This window comes from Piliocolobus tephrosceles, chromosome 20 (genome assembly GCF_002776525.5).
Source record: "Piliocolobus tephrosceles isolate RC106 chromosome 20, ASM277652v3, whole genome shotgun sequence".
Taxonomy (NCBI): domain Eukaryota; kingdom Metazoa; phylum Chordata; class Mammalia; order Primates; family Cercopithecidae; genus Piliocolobus; species Piliocolobus tephrosceles.
This window is the reverse complement of record NC_045453.1, coordinates 31,072,435-31,086,095: the sequence shown is the minus strand read 5'-3', so window position 1 is coordinate 31,086,095 and position 13,661 is coordinate 31,072,435. Positions and strand designations below refer to the sequence as shown.

General features: G+C 41.5%; 1 protein-coding gene across 2 annotated transcripts in view; it reads right to left on the bottom strand.

Annotated features, from left to right (window-relative positions):
* Positions 1-13,661, bottom strand: part of RAB22A (RAB22A, member RAS oncogene family) — a 52,794-nt gene that overhangs the window by 19,058 nt on the left and 20,075 nt on the right. The window lies entirely within an intron of this gene.

Sequence of the window (13,661 nt, the reverse complement as noted above, 5' to 3'; positions counted from 1 at the left end):
GAGCTAGTGTTCACATGACAATTAATAACACTAAGGTGTCGAACAAGGAGCAGGATGATGGCTGGGGAGGTAACAGCTGCACCAAGGGGACCTGATTCATCATCAGCACCCCTCATGACCACCTGCGTTTCATCAACAAAAGTGGTTTCTCAGCTGAAGTTCAACATCAGACCTTGGGGCCTCATCCAGCCCCGGATGGGAGAAGGAATCATGGTTTGCAGGTCACACTGCTCACTTTCACGGAGCTACTCTGACCAGGGGACTTTGATGGCAGGGTTCCTATTATTTTGGGGGTTCTACATTTGGAGGATCTTGAATAAGACATCAAAGTTTGTGTATCCTCTGAAGAGCCATGGTGGCCCAGAAGACACGCCTGGACATTTGGGGGACTCCAGGACACAGGTTCAGGATTCTTGCCCTGGGATTGGGCCCAGCTCCAATATGACCTTCCATTCCCCCCTCACCCAGAGGGCAGCCTCCCAGGAAGTCCTTTGTCTCCTCAAAGCATCCCAGTCTGGCCAATAGAGCCCAGGGATGGGCATGTCTTCTGTTTAATGAATAATAAGCCTTTTGGAACCAAGTACCAAGTTATACCTTTTTTTCTTTTTTTGCCAAATTGTACTCTTTTTTTTTGCCAAGTTGTACCCAAATCACTCCAATGAGGACACTGAACTCAATGGCTGGCATTCTCAGATATGCTGAGGCCTTGAAATATTTTTCTTGAGATTCAAGTAATAATCTTCAAGAAAAGTGCAAGTTGAAATAGACAAGATAGCTTTCTGACGAATCATAAGCTTAGACAAGTATCAGAATCCTTAGTTTTAAAACCTCAACTCTGATACAATGAATTCCTGGCAATATTTATATAAATTTATGGCATAGCAAGTAGCCTCCAAAATAGTGACTGTGACTAGGAAGGGAAGGTAAATTAGGAGGCAAGATCATATTTACTGATAGGTACTACTTACTGGATATTTATTTAATGAAAATTTACCCCTTGGTATCCTTAGTAAAGTGCTTTGTACACAGAAGGTACTCCATAAATGGTTATTGTATCAAGAACTTTTGGCGACTCACTATGATTAAAGCAGGATGTGTAACGTGATTTCTCACTTAGGAAAGATCTAAGCATTCAAAAAGCATTGTTTACTGTGAAGATTAAATGAGATGACGGATGTGGAAGTGCTTTGTAAATTGTAAAGCACTATATCTATACAAGGTATTATTATTATTATTTAAAGGCAGCACCAGGAAATGTTTTAGTTTAGACTTTGCAATTAGTCCTAAAAGCTTGCAACTCAACTCTCCATCAATTATGGCTGTGGTGTTACATTTATGAGTGACAACAGGCATCCAACAGGAGCCTACCAACAGAGCCAACACATCCAACACTTCCATTTTGGCTGCTCAAAGGACAAAAGAAGAAATATGTCTCAAGTAGACAAAAAGCTGAGAAAGGTATACACAATAATTATGACAGGATCAGAACTCAACGAAGTTTAACCTACCTGCCAAGCATTTCCCTTTAATGAAAACATTACTTATTACTGAGTCAGATAAAAGACAAAATGGCAGCTATGATGTAATGAAAGTGCCCTGAAGGATTAAATCTAACTCCCTGTCTGACCCTGGACCACCCTTCTACTCTTCCCTCTCATCACTTTCACCACGCTTCCTTCCTGTCTACCCTGAAGTTTTCTTGTACCTCAAGCTCCCTTCTTGGGTCTAAATCTCTGCCTGTTGGCTTCCTGTGCTTTGATCACCAGCATCACTTGCCCACACCACCAGTTCTCTAGCCTCCTTGCCTGTCTTGTCTCAACCACCCAGAAAAGCTCTAACAGCCTCTCCACCTGCTTCCTCTACCCAAAGGTTGGGTGGTGGCCTCACTGGAGGAAAAATTACAAAACTATGTGGACGGGCATGCAGATTCTATGCTTTGTCTGCGGGGCATGCCTCTTAGGCCTTTTTCCATTCCACACAGCAATTATCCCACATTCTCTCTCCACCTTTCTAGCTCTCTACCACTTCCAGCTACCTGTCTCTTCAGGACAACAGCTTGTTTTAGCCTTCTCAGAGAAAACAGGTTATAAGCCCCAAGACTTTCAAAAAGTTCCCCCAGTCAACACTTCTAACTAGAAAACAGATGAATTTCCACTCATACTTGCTGTGAGTTTCACTTTCCTGACTTTCGCTGCGTCAGAGATGTCTTTTCTTTGTGTCATGTGTCAATGCTGCCCTGGTTCATGGCCCAGCACATCCTGCATGGGCCACTGCAGTCATCAAACTGGTCTTCTCAAGTCTCAAATCTTTTCAATTGTCACTGCGTCCACCTTCCCACTGACCACTGACTGCTTTTCTTCCTTGGATGCTTTCCCACTGGCTCTCCCCTGGCCAGATGCTCCCCACCCTTTGGGTCTCAGCTTAAATGTTAATGACCATAGACACCTGTGCCATCTACCCGACCAGGCAGCCTCCCACCCAACTCACCACTGCACTTTGTCTTTAGAGCACCTTTCACAACATCTGAGTAGTCCATTTATGTTTTCTTCTTTTTAAAGTTTGCCTGTTCAGTGTCTGACGCACCCATGAGATTTTTAAGTTCTTTGAGCGGAGGGGCCTCACTGTAACTCTTCCTCTGTAATATGGGTATCATCCTCATCTCTCCATCTCCTTGCTATCCTAGAACTCCAACAAAACAATGATCACATAGCCTACATGCTAGGTGGCTGTCTATTATGCCAACAGATATAGGGTGTCTTGGCCAAGCACTTCCTGAAGCATGAAGTGAGAAGTACTATTGAAATGCAGGTAAAACACTAAGATGAGAGCAGACTTGGGCTCTGCAACCATAGCAAGGCATGTGGCCTTTAGGGTATGCGGGAAGTGGTTCAACTAGTACAGGGCTGAGTATGCCCAAGCAATGTCCTTCCTGCCTTCTCCTGCCAAGCCATCAGCTCCAACTCCTTCTAGCCCACAGGTGACCAGCAAAATCCAGGAGTTAGAGCAAAGAGTCACTATGTCCCTCTCTCACTCAGAGCTCTGGAATTCTGCTAAGAAAGAAATCGTATCACTTTTTGGTGGGAGGGGGTGTCTCTTCACTGCTCGCTCACATTTGAATCAGGAGCTCTTTCCTACCCCCAGGTCACAGCTCAAGTGGCCAACCTTTCTCCCCTCAACTCCACAATGCATCCCTGTTGATTTCTGAGAGGTGGAAATCTTGGCCTATCATATCTGTAAGAACCACTTCCTCCTCAGCATTAGGATTGGATTCTTTTCCATAGCGGTAACCCCTGGATTCAGGGTGAGAGATGGGAGGGGGTGGTTGCCTATGGCTCCTCCAGAGCTCTGGGCTAGCCCCAGGTAGAAGGCCTACTGCAGGACTCAACAATGGATTCCTTTCTACGGTCAGGTCTTTATCTGTTGAGAACAGCACCTTTCCAAATCTGCTTGATTTAGTTTAACTACACAATTTAGATACTTCATCACCCTTCCTACCTAACATGGTGAAAAAAGGGCTTTATTTCCACTCTACCCCCAAAAATCACCCCAAATTCCAAGATCTCAATCACAGAACATTATGTCTGCCTTCCACAGAACAGAAACGAGTCTGCAACTATTCTTTGTCCTTTGTTACTTGCATCCAGTTTTGAAGTAGAGCTGTCTGGTTCTTCATTTTATATTTAATCTACACTCAATCCTCGAAACAAATTCATAAATTGGACCCTAATCTTCGAGTGGGACTACTACAATTTTTCCTTCCATTGTCACTAGAACTCTAGGATCACTTGATCACTCCTTTAACGATCAAGTTAAATGATGCAGGGTATTTCAATATCTTGCTTTTTGAAAAACTGGCAATGGTTCCCTGCCATTCAAATGATACATTTTTATTTTCCAGCCTGCCATTTACTTGTCTGATAACCTGATTTTTCACCACTAAACTGTCTCTCTTCACTCTGCCTAGGCAGATCTTATTATGTCTTTAATCTAAAATCCCTACTAGCATTATTTCCTAAAGCTAGAATGCCTTTCATATACTTCTCCATTTTTCATGGCATTCTAAAAAGATGACTTTCATGCACACCAGGTAGTCACGATCTTCGGTCAGAGTACGTGCTCTCAATGAAAAACTTGCTGCGAGGTATTTTAAACATTTCTTTTCTTTAACTGCAGTAGACTCGTTTAGCTCTCCTGCAACACAGGTGTGCTCTGACATCACATTCCAGCACCTCTCTTTACTGCAAGGCCTTTTCTTTGCATGGCATATGGGATGCTGTCATCCTCATAATGGCATATAGTGCCTCCCGAGGATGAACAATCCAGCACCTTTTTTTTGTTTGTTTTTTGTTTTTTGAGACGGAGTCTCGCTCTGTCGCCCAGGCTGGAGTGCAATGGCGCAATCTCAGCTCACTGCAAGCTCCGCCTCCTGGGTTCACACCATTCTCCTGCCTCAGCCTCTCCAGTGGCTGGGACTGCAGGTGCCTGCCACCACACCTGGCTAATTTTTTGTAGTTTTAGTAGAGACGGGGTTTCACCGTGTTAGCCAGGATGGTCTCGATCTCCTGACCTTGTGATCCACCCGCCTCGGCCTCCCAAAGTGCTGGGAATACAGGCGTGAGCCACTACGCCTGACCAATCCAGCACATTTTACAATTAACAAAGGACTCTCACTTCCCAAACTAGAAATCTCATGCAAACAACCCTTGAATTTCTGGATTATGTATACTGATGGAAACACCACTGAATACCAAGACTGAGACATAAAAAGACCAAAGGCATATGACATCTAGAAGTTCCTAACAAAGGTATCAAGGGACCTTCACAAAGTTATCTCTGTTAGAATGGTGCAAAGAACTTGATGGGTCCTCAGTGAGGGTTAGCTGAATTTAAGGGCACATTTGGCTCACATTAGAGTGGCTTCAAAAAGCTGGAAGTCTCAAGTGTATCCATAAATTCAGTGAAATATTATGCGCGTTCCACAGTCACACACACCTTTAACCTTTCCTAGAATCTCCACCATCTCTTAGGCTAATGAGATCTAAGGATTAACTCTGCATAGTAATCTCTCCTGAGCAGTCGACACCCACTTAAAGCAGAGTGGCGCACAACGGACTGTTCCATAGGTTCACGGTCATCTTAAGCAAATCCTTTATCATCTTTACTTGTTTATCATACAGTCTAAAAACTTTTTGGAAAATATTTAAAATCAAGGAAAAGATTTCTTTAAACAGGTTGGGCGTGGTGGCTCATGCCTGTAATCCCAGCACTTTGAGAGGCTGAGGCAGGATGATCACTTGAGGTCAGGAGTTCAAGACCAGTCTGACCAACGTGGTGAAACCTCGTCTCTACTAAAAATACAAAAATTAGCCGGGTGTTGTGGTGGGCGCCTGTAGTCCCAGCTACTCAGGAGGCTGAGGCAGGAGAATCACTTGAACCTGGGACGTGGAAGATGCAGTGAGCCGAGACAGCGCCACTGCACTCCAGTCTGGGCGACAGAGCGAGACTCCATCTCAAAAAAATAAAATAAAATAAAATATAAATAAATAAACAAACATAACTAAATAGCAAAAAGCCTATCCTTTCCTAAACTTGTCAATAATAATTTACATAACATATACGATTTCACATGAAAAACAAAATCAATAACAACAATGACAAAACTGTCTTGACTTGATTGTTAGGCACACTTCTAATGATTTCACATGTGAGCCAGTTGAACCCCTCTACTGTGGGCTCCAGGCTGGTTTTGATTCTTCATCACCATTTTGCAGATGGGACACAGAGTAGACAGGGCTGGTGAGAGGTGCAGTTAGGATCCACAGCCAGGCAGTCTGTGCTCTGAACTACAGTGCTATTTGTACTGGGCCATCTATTCATTCCTTCAAACACCAGGACTTCTACCACATGGCAGCATGGCAGGGGCACCAGGCAGGCAAGATAGAAAGAGCCCATCACAGCCCTCAAGTGGCTTACACTGGGGATACTGGTCAGGTGAATAGATAATTATCAGCTAATTATCCTATGAGGTAAGTGAAGAATGGACAGAGTGTGAGCAGGAGAATGGTGATGACATCCTAGGATCTGCACCCTAACCTCAGAACCTGTGAACAGATTCCCTTACATGCCAAATGAGACCTGCCCAATGTGATTAAATCAAGGATCTTGTGATGGGAAGAGGACCCAGGTGGGACCAGGTGGAGTGAAGCCAGAAGAGAAGGTGATGTGAAGATGGAAATGGAGAACAGAATGATGGGCCTTGAAGATGAAAGAAGGGGCCACAAGCCAAGGCAGTTGCTAGAAGCTGAAAAAGGTACAGAAATGAATTCTCCCCTCAGAACTTCCAGAAGGACCAGGTTGCAGTGAGCTGAGATCACACCACTGTACTTCAGCCTGGGTGACAGAGCGAGACTCTGTCTCAAAAACAAAGAAACAAACGAAGAAAACAGCAAGGAGGGGAAGCAAGCTGAGTGGCCCATGGAAATGATTCTGGACAAAGATGGGATGGGCAGGAAGGGACAAAAGGGACAACTTAAGACTAACACACAAAATCCACAAGGTATCACTGGGGTGAGGGAAAGGGAGAGTTCTCAGCAAGTCTATGTAGCAGGCTTCTGTCAGTTCAGGCAACTCTGTGTGTGATGAACTATTTCAGTTATTTCCAAACTGTAACTGTATTCTTTAATTTTTTAAATAGGTAATTCATTCATATGTTTCAATATTCAAAATGTACAAAACAAGGATAGACCCAAACATCTCCCACCTTCCTTTCCAGCCACTGAATTCCTCTCCCTGGAAATTCAATCTTAGCAGCTTCTTAGACCTCCTTTCAGGAACACATTAGGGTCAGATAAAGCACATGCATATACAGTTTCCCCTGTGTCCTCTTTTATTTTTAAACACGGATGGCAATACATACCACATATCTTTGATTTTTTTCTCTATCCTATGCCTAGGAGATCATCCAATCTAAGTATATCAAGTTTTCTGAAGATGGCTTTTTTCCTTTATTATATTGAGTACCTGTACCATAATGGATATAATCAGACCCCCACTCATCAACAATGCTGCAAGTGTTAACCTTGGAGAATTTTTAATCGGTTTAGAAGTGATGTGAGTTTATCTGTAGGACAAAGACCTAGAAGCAGAACTGCTTGCTGAGGCAAAGGGAATGAAGCGACAGCATAACAGCATATTAAGAGTGTCCCCACCCCACATAAGACGTTTCTGACTTCCACTTCAGCGGTGAGGCTTAACTGTCCTTGGATTTCAAATAAATGGAATCATAAAATATGTACTCTATTGTGTCTAGCTTCTTTTACTTAACAATGGTTTTGAAATTCATCTACAGTGTTTGGTAGTTCATTCTTTTTTATTGCTGGATGCTATTCAACTGTGTGAATATATTGCACTTTGCCCATTCTTATGTTGAGGGATTTAAGTTGTTTCAAGTTTTTGGCTATAATGAACAAGGCTACTATAAACATTTTTGTACAAGTGTTTTTGTAAAGATAAAAAGAGTCCTCCAAAGTAGTTAAACCATTTATACTTGTATTAGAAATTTATGGCGTTCTAGTGATTTCATATTCTTGCCAACATTTGGTTGTTACTCTTTAAATTTTAGCTATTCCCTAAGAACAGGGCATGGATGTTTACTCATACACTTCAATTTAACATTGGACTACAGGGTTTAGCCAATACAATAAGGCCAAAAAAAAAAAAAAAAAAAAAGTATAAAGTTGGTAAACACAGTAAAATTGTCAGACATTATATTCACAGACATCATATTTTTTATATCATGGAGTCCATAAAAAATCTTGTGTAACTACTGCTCAGAATAAGATGCATGACATCTCCAGTGACCAGATGGATTCCTCATGCCCATTTCTGGTTAACTCCTGTCCCTATCCCAGGCAAAACATGAAGTCTATAATTTAAAACAAAGGAAAAAAAGCTCAAAATAAAAAAACTTACAGTCAATATAATAATTTATAGAGCAGGTTTAATGTTTCCCATTTTGGTATTGCTCTGCTCTTCTTTGGATAGATCAAATATTGAGGGCAGTATTCTGCTTCTTAAAAAAAAGGATTTTGTTTTTTTTTTTTGAGATGGAGTTTCACTCTTGTCGCCCAGGCTGCAGTGCAGTGGTGCCAACTCTGCTTACTGCAATCTCTATCCCCCAGGTTCAGGCGATTCTCGTGCCTCAGACTCCCAAGTAGTTGGGATTACAGGCACCCGCCACCACACCCAGCTAACGTTTTTTGTGTTTTTAGTAGAGACGCCATTTCACCACATTGCCCAGGGTGGTCTCAAACTCCTGCCCCTCAGGTGATCCACCTGCCTCGGCCTCCCAAAGTGCTGGGATTACAGGTGTGAGCCACTGCGCCTGGCCAAAAAAAATTTTTTTTAAAAGAAGTGTAGTCGCACAATACTGGTTCATAGTAGCCTCGAACTCCTGGGCTCAAGCGATCCTCCCGCCTCAGCCTCCCAAGTAGCTAGGACTACAGGTGTGACTCATAAAATCCAGCTAATTTTTTCATTTTCTTGTAGAGACAGGGTCTCGCTACACTGCCCAAGCTGGTCTTAAACGCCTGGCCTCAAACAATCATCCCTTCACTTAGCCTCCCAAAACACTGGGATTACAGGTGTGAGTCACGGCGCTGGGCCCTCGATTTTATTTCTTGTATTGGATTTTTAGCTATACCTCTCTGTATGTGTCTATTTTTTCAATAGTTTCTCTAGAGCTTACAGTACGCATCTTTAAATTTCAATCTACTTCCAAAGGATACTATACTATTTCATGAATAATGTTAAGACTCTGCCAGCTGAATTCCACATCTTCATATATTCCCCTCCCATCCACTGTGCTCCCGTTGCCTGATACTTAACTTCTTCATATGTTAGTAAAACAAATAATATAATTGTTACATATATATTTAAAGCCAATAGTGTTTTTAGCTGGATGAACCAGGCTCCTGTTAATATCTCTTGATATGGGCCTACTGTAGACAAATTCAGTTTTTGTCTGAAAATGTCTTCACCTTAATTTTGAAGAAAGTTTTCGCTGGATACAGATTAGTTGGCAGGTTTAATTAATTAATTATTGCTGGATACAGAATTAGATGACAGGTTTTATTTATTTATTTATTTATTTATTTATTTATTTATTTATTCATTCATTCATGATGGAGTCTCACTCTGTCGCCCAGGCTGGAGTACAATGGCATGATCTTGGCTCACTGCAACCTCTGCCTCCTGGGTTCAAGTGGTTCTCCTGTGTCAGCCTCCCAAGTAGCTGGCATTACAGGTATCCACCACCACGCCCTGATAATTTTTGTATTTTAAGTAGAGACAGGGTTTCACCATATTGGCCAGGCTGGGTCTTGAACTCCTGACCTCAGGTGATCCACTCACCTTGGCTTCCAAAAGTGCTGGGATTACAGGTGTGAGCCACCACACCCTGCCTATTTCTTTTTTAACTATGTTAAAGATGCTGTATCATTATACTCTGACCTCCACTGTTTGTGCTGAAAAGTCAGAGATAATTATTATCACTGTCCTCCTGTATATAACATGTTTTTATCCCTCTTCTGATTGCTTTTAAGATCTGTTCTTTATTTCTGGTTGTCAGCAGTTTGATGATGATATATCCAGGTTGTGGAGTTGTGGTTTGTTTTGTATTCATCCCGACAAGAGTTTGCAGAAATTCTCAGATTTATACATTGATCACTTCCATCAACTGTGGAAAGTTCCTAACTTTTATCTCTTGAATTTTTTTCCTTTCCCCTTCTCCTTTCTTTCAGGGAAGCCAATTGTGAAGCTGACGGCACCTTACAGATTTTGGATATCTTAAAAAATCTTTCTCTTCTCTTTGCATTTCAGTTTGGATACTTTCTACTTATCTGACTTTAAACGGACATTTTATAAGATGACTGGACATAGCAGAGGAGAGGGGCAGTGAACTGGATCAAGATTTTTAAGAAATTCCTTTGCTTTGCAGCCCCACCCACAGATTTCTGCAACTTGGCTGCTGTCACCCTATGCCCAGCAAAGGCAGAAATTCCTGCGGAGAGTTTGCTCTGAGCTTACCTGCCCCACTTCAAGTCTCCACAGTTGAGAGCCCAACTGTTCCCATCTGTGGCAGTTTCCCTGTCCCTCTGTTTCAACAGAGGATGAGAGCAGCTATGGCTCTCTTCTGAATGGTCTATCACTTTCTGAAGTTCAGCTTATTTAGGTTTCTTTGTGTGCTCAGCTGCCTAATGGGCTTTTAAAAACTTATCTTGCTTGTTTTGGCTGTTTGGGTGAGAATGATAGTCTCTTGTGACTTTTTATGAGTTGGAAAGCACAGTGGATTGCTTAAAGGACTGAGTTATTACATTTAAAGGATATAATATGCCCATCATTATCATTACTACTCATATTTGAAAATTTTTGCCAAGTTGTTCTTTATAGTGGTTGTACGAAGGACTTGTTAAATGCTCCCTTATGGCAAGGCAGAACCAGGTACTTGGGGATGACCAGGTAGAAAGAGGAGTTCAATGGTAGGTATGTGGAGTCCCAGATGTCTCTGTTTAAATACCAGTCACCCGGTGTCATTCGAGAACGGTAGCCATCAAAGCTGTGAGTGTGAAAACAATTACCTAGGAAGACATACAGACTATGCAAGAAATTCTCACTGTTTTGACATTTTAGGGGTGGACACTGAAGCCAAGAAACACAAGAAGGAGGAAGCGCCAAGACATAGAAAGGAGAATCAGAATCATATCCCAGGAAACAAAAGGATTAAAAAAAAAAAAAGTCAAGATAATGCCAAATACTTCTAGAGGACAAATACAGTAAAAAGCGACTTATATTTGTGGTTTATATTTAGTCAAACTCTACAACAACGGTGTTTCCATGGAATATTGGGGGTAAAAGCTGATAAGAGAACAGTCAATGGTCAATAAGAGATTGGTTAAATAGAGACAACAAATGTATACAATTATGAAAATCTTCAATAATGATTTTTTATGGAGTTGTCTATTGTGGGCTGAGGATACAGCTGTCTGCGATCATTTCAGACAAGGTTCCTCTTCTCATACAGCTTATATTCAAGTGGCAGGAACTGACAATAAATAAACAAACAGATGATTATAGATTTCAATATTTACTATGAAGATAAAAAAACACTGTGTGGTGATAGTGACTGGAGTGGCAATTTGAGATTGGATGATAGCAAAAACTTGGATGAACCCTAAAAGCTAAGAAGATCCAACCATTCCAATATTTAGCGGGTGGAGAACATTTCAAAAATAGGAAACGGTATACACAGACACCTTGGGTCGGGAGAGACTACCAAATGTCTGAAAAGAAGGGCCATGTGGCTGAAATGTAGTAAGAGGAAGACAGTGATAAAAAATCAAGGTGAGGACAAACCACCAGCGCTGGCTGGAAGTGACAGAGGATGAGGTTCAGGGCTGCCAGTGTGGCTGGAAATAGAGAGGGGATGTTCTAGAAAAGAAGGAGCTGCAAATCCATACACAGACTCCTCTCAGAGCCACAGCTGACTTCTATAATTGCACATGCAACTGGGGAGATGCCAATGAGTTTAACAGACAGCAACAGCTGGAAGACCAAAAACAGAGCTGAGCAGAAATTTTAGCTGTTTCCAACTGCAGGGGAGAAAAGTTGGGAGTTTAAATCCTGATAATCCAGAGGCTCACTGGACACCTTGAATGATAATGAGGTAGGCCATCTCTCAGAAGCAGAGACAGTGTCCCAAGAACAAGGATTTGCCATAAGGCAACATCCCAACACAACCATCTGAACAAAGTGTAAGATGAAGCTTGCACAAGTTCAAGATGATTAGCCCATAATTTAACATACCATTAAAACAAAATAGCACTCTTCAATGGAAGATAAGAAAATCTAAAATCTTTGCAGCATATCTTCTGCAGTGTCCAGTACAAAATAAAAAACTACTAGATAACCAAAGAAAATGTGACCCAAGGTCAAGAGAAAAAAAACAAAACAAAACAGTAGATGAAACAGATCCTGAGATGATCCAGATGCTGGAATGAGCAGATACGGATGTTAAAAACAGCTACTGTAAATATAATCTAGACTTAAAGAAAGTCATATTGAGTGAGCAGATGGGGGAACTATGCATGTAAAATATATTAAAGAACCACATGAAAATTCTAGAATTAAGGACAGTATCTAAATACTGAGGGAAAATATATTAGACATACCGAAAAGAATAGTCATCTGAAAAAAAAATTGCAAATACTCACAACTGTTACATAAAATGATATAGCATTTGCATATAACCTGCATGTATCCTCTCATATACTTTAAGCAATCTCTAGATTACTTACAATACCTAATACACCATAAATGCTATGTAAATAGTGGCTTTACTGTATCATTTAGGGAATAATGACAAGAAAAAAAAGTCTGTATATGTTTAGTACAGATGTAACCATCCTTTTCCCCCCCAGGTACTTTCAATCTGTGGTTGGTGGAACCCATGGATGTGAAACCCATGACTAAAGAGGGCCAACAGCTTTGGAGACACTGTAGAGGAAATCAACTGAAGATAAAGACAGATCAAGAGAAATTATGTGATCGTAACAATAGAGAAAAAAAGATGGGGGTAGGGAAAAGAACACAAACTCAGAGCCTCCATGGCCTGTGGTATAATATCTAGCAGTTTAACATACATACAATTGGAATCCCATAAGAGGACCAAGAGAATGGTGCAGAACAGATACTTAAAACAATATGGCTGCAAGTGTCCCCAATTTTGTAAAAATTATCAAATTTCAGATCTAAGAAACTCAGTGAACCCAGAGTATATTACACATTTAGCATATTAAAGTAAATTACTGAAAACAAAAGATAAAGAACAGGTCTTAAGAGCAGCCAGAGAATGAAAAGGCATTATTACATATAGGGTAACAACGTGAAGGAGGATGACAGGCCACTCAACAGAAACAATGAAGGCCAGGATAGAACAGAATGATACAGGAAAGTACTGAAAGAAAAAATATCTGAAATCTACATCTAGCAAAAACATACCTCAAAAGTGACTATGCAGTTGGGCGCGGTGACTCACGCCTGCAATCCCAGCACTTTGGGAGGCCGAGGTGGGCGGTTCACAAGGTCAGGAGATTGAGACCATCCTGGCTAACACGGTGAAACTCCGTTTCTACTAAAAATACAAAAAATTAGCTGGGCGTGGTGGCGGGCACCTGTAGTCCCAGCTACTCAGGAGGCTGAGGCAGGAGAATGGCATGAATCTGGGAGGTTGAGCTTGCAGTGAGCCAAGATGGTACCACTGCACTCCACCCTGGGCGACAGAGCAAGACTCCGCCTCAAAACAAAACAAAACAACAATAACAGCAACAAAAACCAAAGTGAGTATGCAATGCAGACGTTACTCTAGATAAACAAATACCCAGGCAATCTTGTCACCAGCCCTGAATACATGAAATGCTCAAAGAAATTCTATAGACTGTCGGTAAATGTCATCAGATGAAAACTCAATTCTACAGGAAGGAATGAAGAGCAATGGTAAAGCTAATATGTGTGTAAAATAAAACTACTTTTGCTCTTCCTCCTTTCTTCCTGGTCTGAACAATTATTTAGTACAAAAGTTGCTAGTAGGTAGGCCAAGCAGGTAG